Genomic DNA, 9,195 nt, shown 5'->3' with positions numbered 1-9,195 from the left:
TATATATATATATATATATATATAAAACCAAGGCAAATAATTTTACCTAGTATTTGTGTGCAACATATGTTGGTAGTGTTTAGTGACAGTATTATTTAAGTAATATTTCTATATTATTATGGTATTTTTTAGATACTTTTAAATAAGCTTTATTTTTATAATTTCAGCTTTTATTTTCATTTGAATTTTTTTAATTTTATGGGCTTTTGTCATTTGTATTAGTTTTTTATATTTCTATTTAGCTTTAATTTATTTTTAATGCAGCTTTAGTAATTTTAGTACTTCAAATTAGATGCATTTTTGCAGTACCAAGGAAACAATTCAAATTTTATACAATGTAATTTTATTTCAGTTTCTAATTTATTAAATTTTTTCATTTTAAGTTTTTCCATCCATATTTTATTTCAGCTCTCAGATTACTAACAACCCTAGTGAGATGCCTACATAGACAGCAACAAAGCTGATTTTAAAATCATCTATTTTAATCCATTTGTGTGCGGTTTGTTGGTTGTTATTCTAGTATTATTCGTACATTATTATAGCATGCACTAATATTATGAATAAGCTTTTACCCTTTTACATTAGTTTAACTTTTAGTAATTTAATATGCTTTTGTCATTTTTATTAGTCTTCTTTTTTAATATTTTTATTTTGCTTTGCTTTATTTTCATTTCAATTTTAGTTTCAATTTTAGTCCTTCAACTGACTTAAGTTAGTTACCCAGGAAACAATTTTAATTTTACTCAACATTTGTGTGTGCCATATGTTGGTTATGATTATTGGTGGTATTATTTATATATTATACAATGTAATTTTATTTCAGTTTCTAATTTATTAAATTTTTTCATTTTAAGTTTTTCCATCCATATTTTATTTCAGCCTTATTTAGATTATAAAAAAATGATTTGAATAGTTTCGGTTAATAAGACATTGGTGCTTGTTAGAGCGTCACAGACACAAATCACTGGCAAATCCGTCACATTATGAGGCGTGATGACCGTCGTTATGACCGTGTCGATGTCGGTTTCAGAAGGCAGTCTGTGTGAATAATTCAGACGCTGCTGTCACCTGAGCCGTCTCCTGCAGGTAGGAGCTGAAGTGTTCTCGGCTGATGTTGGGCAGGTAGAAGGAAGGCATGACCTCGGTCTCGGTGAAGTCCAGGCCCCACGTCGTAATTTTAGTACTTCAAATTAGATGCATTTTTGCAGTACCAAGGAAACAATTCAAATTTTATACAATGTAATTTTATTTCAGTTTCTAATTTATTAAATTTTTTCATTTTAAGTTTTTCCATCCATATTTTATTTCAGCCTTATTTAGATTATAAAAAAATGATTTGAATAGTTTCGGTTAATAAGACATTGGTGCTTGTTAGAGCGTCACAGACACAAATCACTGGCAAATCCGTCACATTATGAGGCGTGATGACCGTCGTTATGACCGTGTCGATGTCGGTTTCAGAAGGCAGTCTGTGTGAATAATTCAGACGCTGCTGTCACCTGAGCCGTCTCCTGCAGGTAGGAGCTGAAGTGTTCTCGGCTGATGTTGGGCAGGTAGAAGGAAGGCATGACCTCGGTCTCGGTGAAGGCCAGGCCCCACGTCTTAGTGAAGAAGTCCGACTCTCTCTTGGCCAGCCTGGGGTCGTTCAGGGCCGCGGGGAGGTTCACTTTAGAGTTATACACAGTCCAGCGGTGCTGGTCGGCCACAACGGACGGCCCGTCACAGAGAGCACGACCCTCACCTGTACAGACGACGATAGGGGGTCAGGAAGACTCGTTTACTATTTACTTTTTTTTTTAAAAAGGCTTTGAAGGCTTTTAGACAGACAGTTACGCAGAGCTATTATAATAAAATAAAATAAAATAAAAATAACTTAAACTGGCGTTAGTGGTTTTTGGACTGACTAAAGTAAACAAAAACCATTAAAAAAAGCGCATTTATTACTTGAAATAAAAGAAACTTTAATTGAAATAAAATTAAGTGTTAAAATCTTTAACTTATTTTATTTCAGCTAGTTGCCAAGGCAACATTTCCCATTTTCATTTAGTTTGCTTTAAATGCTAAAATAACAGAAAATAATTCAACAAAGTTAATCAAACTTTAACTGAAATTAAACTGAAAACAGAACATAAAAAAAGTCAAATCTAATTCAAAGTATTAACAAAAAGCTATAGTATATATGATATAGTAATTAATTATACAATAATAACACTGCAGTTATACAGAACAATAACTAAAAAACATCTAATTACAATTAACTTCTCCACAAGCGTATAAAGTGGTCTTTCTAAGCAGAAGGAGGCTGGTCTCTCACCGGTGGGCTCTTTAGGGCAGACGTCTGGTAAGGAGCGCGGCGGCGGCGGCCGATAGTGTCTGGGGGCCATCGAAGAGGCCCTGGGCTTCCTGAAGAGCCCATCACTGGGGCAGCTGGACTGAGCGACCGGAGACGAACCCTGATTGGAGGACATCACTGCGGATCCCTCACATACGAGGCTGACTGGAAGGAGAGCGCAAGAACACACAGCACAGGAAGTACCTGTCCTTTAGAGGAAAAGCACTAGATTTCCCTTCAAACTAATGTCGGATTGGTTTAAAACAGCTGTGTAATACTAAATGTATCAGTTGAATGATGGAAAACAGTTTTAAACATGACAAAAAAAAAACTAGAGATTCATTCAAATTTCCCCTTGACAGTCGCGTTTTTAATATAATCAGCAAAATATCTGTTCCACTCACACCGAGCACAAAAACAAGTGAGTCAGAGTGAAAACCGTAAAGAGGAAGATGAATTGAGATGCACACACAGCCCTAACTAACATCCTGCAGCTGTGTGTGCAGCCATCTGAAATCACTTCTAGCTGTTTAATCAGATTTCACACCTGAGTGAGCAGATAGTGAGAAAACGGCAAACTGAGCCTGGACTAGTGTGCAGGGGAGATCTGCTCGGCACGCGTCTGCTTTCTAATCATTCAGAGCGAGAAAGGCAAGCGCTGAGGTTTGACTTGAGCGTGCTGCGGTTTGACTTCAGGAAGAGCCCAAGCTGCTCTATAAAGACTGCTGCGAGACAAGGCCCACGCCAGCCATGAGTGAGTCTCACAGACGCTTGGCAAGAACTTACTCATGTTTCACTCAAAGATTAAAAACAAATACAAAACCATGCCTATGTAAAGAAAATGAATGCTTTTTTTTAGGGGGGGAGGGGGGGTGTTAAATATCAGCTGGGTTGGTGTTTGCAAAAGTGCTGTTAAACGATTAATCGCGATTAATCGCATCCAAAATAAAAGTTTTTGTTTACATAATGTGTGTACTGTGTTTATTTATTATGTATTTATAAATACACACACATGCATGTATATATTTAAGACAAATAGGTTACGTTTATATATTAAATATATTTATATATTACATAAATTATATGAATATAAATATATATATGTAAATACATGTTAATATTTACAAAATATATGCTGTATGTGTGTGTGTTTATATACACATAATAAATAAACACAGTACACGCACATATATTATGTAAAGAAATCTTTTATTTTGGATGGGATTAATCACGATTAATAGTTTGACAGCACTAATATATATATATATAAAATTTTACATAAATTAAAAAAACAGTTAAAGAGGAAGATGAATTGAGATGCACACACAGCCCTAACTAACATCCTGCAGCTGTGTGTGCAGCCATCTGAAATCACTTCTAGCTGTTTAATCAGATTTCACACCTGAGTGAGCAGATAGTGAGAAAACGGCAAACTGAGCCTGGACTAGTGTGCAGGGGAGATCTGCTCGGCACGCGTCTGCTTTCTAATCATTCAGAGCGAGAAAGGCAAGCGCTGAGGTTTGACTTGAGCGTGCTGCGGTTTGACTTCAGGAAGAGCCCAAGCTGCTCTATAAAGACTGCTGCGAGACAAGGCCCACGCCAGCCATGAGTGAGTCTCACAGACGCTTGGCAAGAACTTACTCATGTTTCACTCAAAGATTAAAAACAAATACAAAACCATGCCTATGTAAAGAAAATGAATGTTTTTTTTTAGGGGGGGAGGGGGGGGGTGTTAAATATCAGCTGGGTTGGTGTTTGCAAGAATCAACGGATTCATGTTTTTTTGGCATTGTGACAGTATTTTTATGACAACTGAGCACATTTTTCTACAAATTCTCAGTTAGGCAAAAAATAAATAAGTAAATAATTAAATTAATTACAATAAAAATGATAAAAATGTACAAAAAATACACAACTAAACAAACTGCAGTATTTTTTGGCCAAAACCTATTTATAAATACACACACATGCATGTATATATTTAAGACAAATAGGTTACGTTTATATATTAAATATATTTATATATTACATAAATTATATGAATATAAATATATATATGTAAATACATGTTAATATTTACAAAATATATGCTGTATGTGTGTGTGTTTATATACACATAATAAATAAACACAGTACACGCACATATATTATGTAAAGAAATCTTTTATTTTGGATGGGATTAATCACGATTAATAGTTTGACAGCACTAATATATATATATATATAAAATTTTACATAAATTAAAAAAACAGTTTCATAAAACATTTTCCTAAATTATAAATTAAATCCCATCCAAAAATAATCTTTACATATAATTTTGGGTTAAATGTCACTTGGACATGTTTGCAGGATTCAGTATTTATTTATTTTTTGATCATAACTGACACAATTTTTTCTCAAACAGCCGTATTTCTTGGAAATAATTTAATTTGACATTTTAAATTTTTAAGTTTTAAGTTTTATTTTATCTATTTATATTTAGCTTTGAATTTGGGGTTAAATGTCAACTGGAAATGATTGCAAGATTCAGTTGATTAATGTTAATCAAATTTCACTCCACAAATACATACAAAACTATACTTTATATAGAAAGTTCATCTGTGTTTTTTAGGCATTGTGACCTATATACAGTATATGTCAATGTCTTTCAGCCCAAATTAACAGGGATTCTAGCACGAAACCAAGAAATTTCCAAATAATTAAATGCAAGTGCACTGAATGTGTCCAAATGCACTCCAACACTAAATACTGACATATCGAATAATTCATGATTTTTAATTGACAAGACAGAGGACACATGATGACAGATGAAGTGCAGCATCAGTCAGCTGAGAGCTGATCAAATCAACTCACAATGAAGCCTCTCACTTCATTCAAACAACTATTAACTATGTATATTTATATTTATGAGTCTTTATAGATGCTTCTTTACTCAGAAACCCATGAATGACAGCTCAACCCCGCTGATTATCTTATTTTAATCACTATAAAAGTGATGTGGAGAGACAAACCTTAGCTTTATGCTATTTCACAGATGCAGAACATGATGTATGATTATTTAGACATAATAATTAATGATAAAATCACCTGTTAAGAGCAACACAAATCACCTCAGCGCCAATAACTCCATCGCATTCGCTTTAACTGACGCATAGACGTCTAATGACACAGTTTAACAGCACGCGTGAGTGATTTCTGATGGTTTTTACAGCAGATTGAGTAGTTTGGTGTGTTGGGTTTGTTATTGTACGCTTCCACGTAATGAGCCGCTGTTAGCCTGAGCGCTAATCATAATAAACATCCGCTTCCGCGCCTCACACACTCACAAACACCGCAGCGCCTCTCAAGTACCTGTTATATGAAATAAAGCAGCTCCAGGCGATCATAATATCGTCAGATCCCACTCACATCCTCACAGACGTATCAGATCACTCACTCGGCTGCGGTCAGCCGGCCACCGGCCCATAATGCACTGCGCGCGAAACCCAGAGACTTCCGGTTTACACTTGTCAACGCGTACAAGACGGATCTCACTCCGTCATAAAGTCTTTCGATTCATTGTTTGAGATTTTTTTTTTTTAACTTTTGTATTAGCCAAAAATGCGTGATTTTGGATACTTTTTGACAATAGACAATTTTCATACTGAGCTTATAATTATTGTATTATTTTATTATTGTTCCTCGTAAAGTTACATGTAACGTACATTCATAAATGTACCTTCTTTAAAATAAAAGAATACCTACTTTTTCTATTTTCAAGAAAGATATCGACAAATATTTGAATTCTTTAAAGAACTGATAACTTATTTTCGTTCTTTATTTTATTGGTTGTTTTTTTTCTTTTATTCGTTCTGTCTTCATTCATTTTTGTGCTTGCAATTTATGTATTTCTGTTCATTCATTCGGCTTTTCTTTTCTTATTTCTTTTCTAAATAATAAAATAAAATAAAATAAATAGGTGAAGTATGAGCTATTAACATTATTCTTTAGGAACAATACAAAAATATTTCGGAGAAAATGCAACAACAACAATACAGTTTTCAACTATGATATAATATAATACACTTTAGTCCATTTAATGAATAACCCTCTTAGGATATTTATTTTATTTATTGTCTTTATGTTCTTTGTTGCTAAAGTAATACATACAGTAACTTGTTCTGATTCATTTCTTTCATTCATTGTTTTCTGCCTTTTCTGTCACATTTTATTCATTATTCTCATTCATTCATTTTTTATTGTGTATTTTCATTCATTCAGCTCTTTTTCTCTATATTTCTTTCTATATAATGTCTGTCTGACCATATATAATTTTTAAAAATAGGTGGAAGACGTGCTCAATGTTTAATTGAAATATGATCTATAACTTTATTCTTTAAGAATGATACAAAAACATTTCTGAGAAAATGCAACAACAATACCGCTTTAATACTATATACATAATATAATACAATAACCTAATTTCAAACTCATTGTTGATGAAAATCATTGGTATTTTTGGAGGTGATAATCTATGGCAGTTTAAAACAAGCACAAATGAAAGTAAATGAATTCAGAAAACAGGTTCACACACCCACTGAAGTGCATTCGTACAGATTCCTAACATAACATTGTTTTTATGGCACGAGCAGGACAGCTCAAGCGCAGTGGCTTTTAAACAGTAAACTACTGAACGTACAGTGAACAGCATCCAGTCAGACAGAGAACAGATGGCTTGTGGGAAGATCAGAGCTGAATGTGTGTGTTGGCAGAGGAGCAGCTTGTACAGTATGAGTCTTAAACACACACAGGCTGAGTCCGAAATCACCCCCTATACCCTCATTCACTATTCCCTGCACTAGACCACTCATACAGTTCACTTGAAGGAGTGAATGAAAACGAGTGACACTGAGTGCACAGGAAAGACTGCTGCTTTTGCATAGTTTGTGCTGCTGTTTAATAATCATTTAAAACCGGCACACTGTTAGCTCCAGTAGTAAGATGAAAGGATTTATCTTGAACTCTGTCATGGAAATGATGTATAAACCCTAATTAAACAATTGAATAATCAGTTTACAGTGAATTTATACCTGTGTTGTATTACGCTGTATGCTGAGGATGAGCGCTTTGTAAAAATGAATGGATGGATTATGTAAATTGACAGTGCATTATGGGTATTCTCTAGCATTTGAGCATACATCAGTTGTACACTTGTTATTGCTGTGCATTGTGGGATTGAACGAGTGCACTCGATAACGTCCACTAAGGTTTCGGACAGCACTATAAATGGCTGTCCCCTCAAACATCTATTTAATAATCAATTTACAATGAATTTATATCTGTATTGTATGACGCAGTGGACGAGCACTTTGTAAAATGAATGGATGGATGATTCATCTTCTGGAGAGACGCGGGAATTCATTCAGTGCGCGACTCTCGCAGTGCATTATGGGTATTCTCTAGCTGTTGGCCATACATCAGTTGTACACTTGTTATTGCTGTGCATTGTGGGATTGAACGAGTGCACTCGATAACGTCCACTAAGGTTTCGGACAGCACTATAAATGGCTGTCCCCTCAAACATTGCCCTATTTAAAGGGATAGTTCACCCAAAAATTAAAATTAGCCCATGATTTACTCGCCCTCGAGGCATCCTAGGTGTATATGACTTTCTTCTTTCAGATGAATCCGATCGGAGTTATATAAAAAAATTATCCTTGCTCTTCCAAGCTTTATAATGGCAGTGGGTGGGTGTTTGTTTCAACAGTCCAAAAGAAGTCCAATAAAGCACATCCATCCGTAATAAAACGTGCCTCACACGACTCCGGGGGGTGAATAAAGGCCTCCTGTAGCAAATCCATGCATTTTTGTAAGAAAAATATCCATATTTCAAATGTTATAAACACTTTTCTCTCACTTCCGCTAGTGATGGGAGAAACAAACCTTTTCAATTGCTTCGCAAAATGATTTGCGCTCGAAACACCACATGCCTGCTGCATGGTCAAAACTGTGTAAATACAGCAAAAACTCATGCCAAAACATGCATAAAAATAGCTTTTAAAAACCCATTGGTATATGGTAAGTATAATACATTAAATGTAATAAAAATTATAAAATACCATTAAATATGAAGTGTCTGTATAGTATGTGGCCAGTAAAAGACTAACTACTTCTCATCCTTTTAACTACACAAGTGTCTCGTAAAAAATGTCGACAAATTGATAAAACTGATCCGAGATCAGAGACCCCCCCCCAGCGGTGAACCATTGAAATTTTGAAACAGTTTTGACGTAATGAAGCCTCGTTTACTGAAATCACGTGACTTTGGCGCGAGTTTGATATGCGCTCCGAACCACTGTTTCGAAACAAATGATTAAAAAAGTTTCGAAGCGTCACGAAGCAGTGATTCGAAAGCGCCCATCACTAACTTCCGCTATCTGTCATACGTGCAAGCCGTCTCTGAGATATGCTAGTCTCGCGAGTTTGTTTACAGGCGCAAAGGAAGCAAAGTTTCCTTACTTTAGAAATTCGATAGTTTTGACCCATTCAATGTATTGTTGGCTATTGCTTTCAAATATACCCGTGCTACTTATGACTGCTTTTGTGCTTCACATGAGACTCAGATTGGATTCGTCTGAAAGAAGAAAGTCATATACACCTATAGGATGCCTTGAGGGTGAGTAAAGCATGGGCTAAATCTCATTTTTGGGTGGACTAACCCTTTAAGGGTGTAGTTGGTGATTTGGGACGCAGCCACACACACTCAGTCCAGCGTCCCCTGAAAGATGAGCCTGACGCTCTTCCTGTGGCGGGCGAGCGGCCGCATACAGAAGGGGCAGGCGGGGCAGAGGCCGTGAGCGCCGTGTGGCAGCAGCAGTCTGCTC

General features: G+C 35.6%; 1 pseudogene; it reads right to left on the bottom strand.

The window, feature by feature from the left end:
• LOC107747160 (vacuolar protein sorting-associated protein 54-like) overlaps positions 1-5,807 on the bottom strand; it is a 20,066-nt pseudogene extending 14,259 nt beyond the window's left edge.
• Positions 5,808-9,195: the final 3,388 nt, after the last annotated feature.

Source organism: Sinocyclocheilus rhinocerous, unplaced genomic scaffold (assembly GCF_001515625.1).
Source record: "Sinocyclocheilus rhinocerous isolate Xijiao unplaced genomic scaffold, SAMN03320098_v1.1 scaffold1310, whole genome shotgun sequence".
Classification (NCBI taxonomy): Eukaryota; Metazoa; Chordata; class Actinopteri; order Cypriniformes; family Cyprinidae; genus Sinocyclocheilus; species Sinocyclocheilus rhinocerous.
Note: the sequence above shows the minus strand (reverse complement) of the source record. Positions and strands in the feature narration are given on the sequence as shown.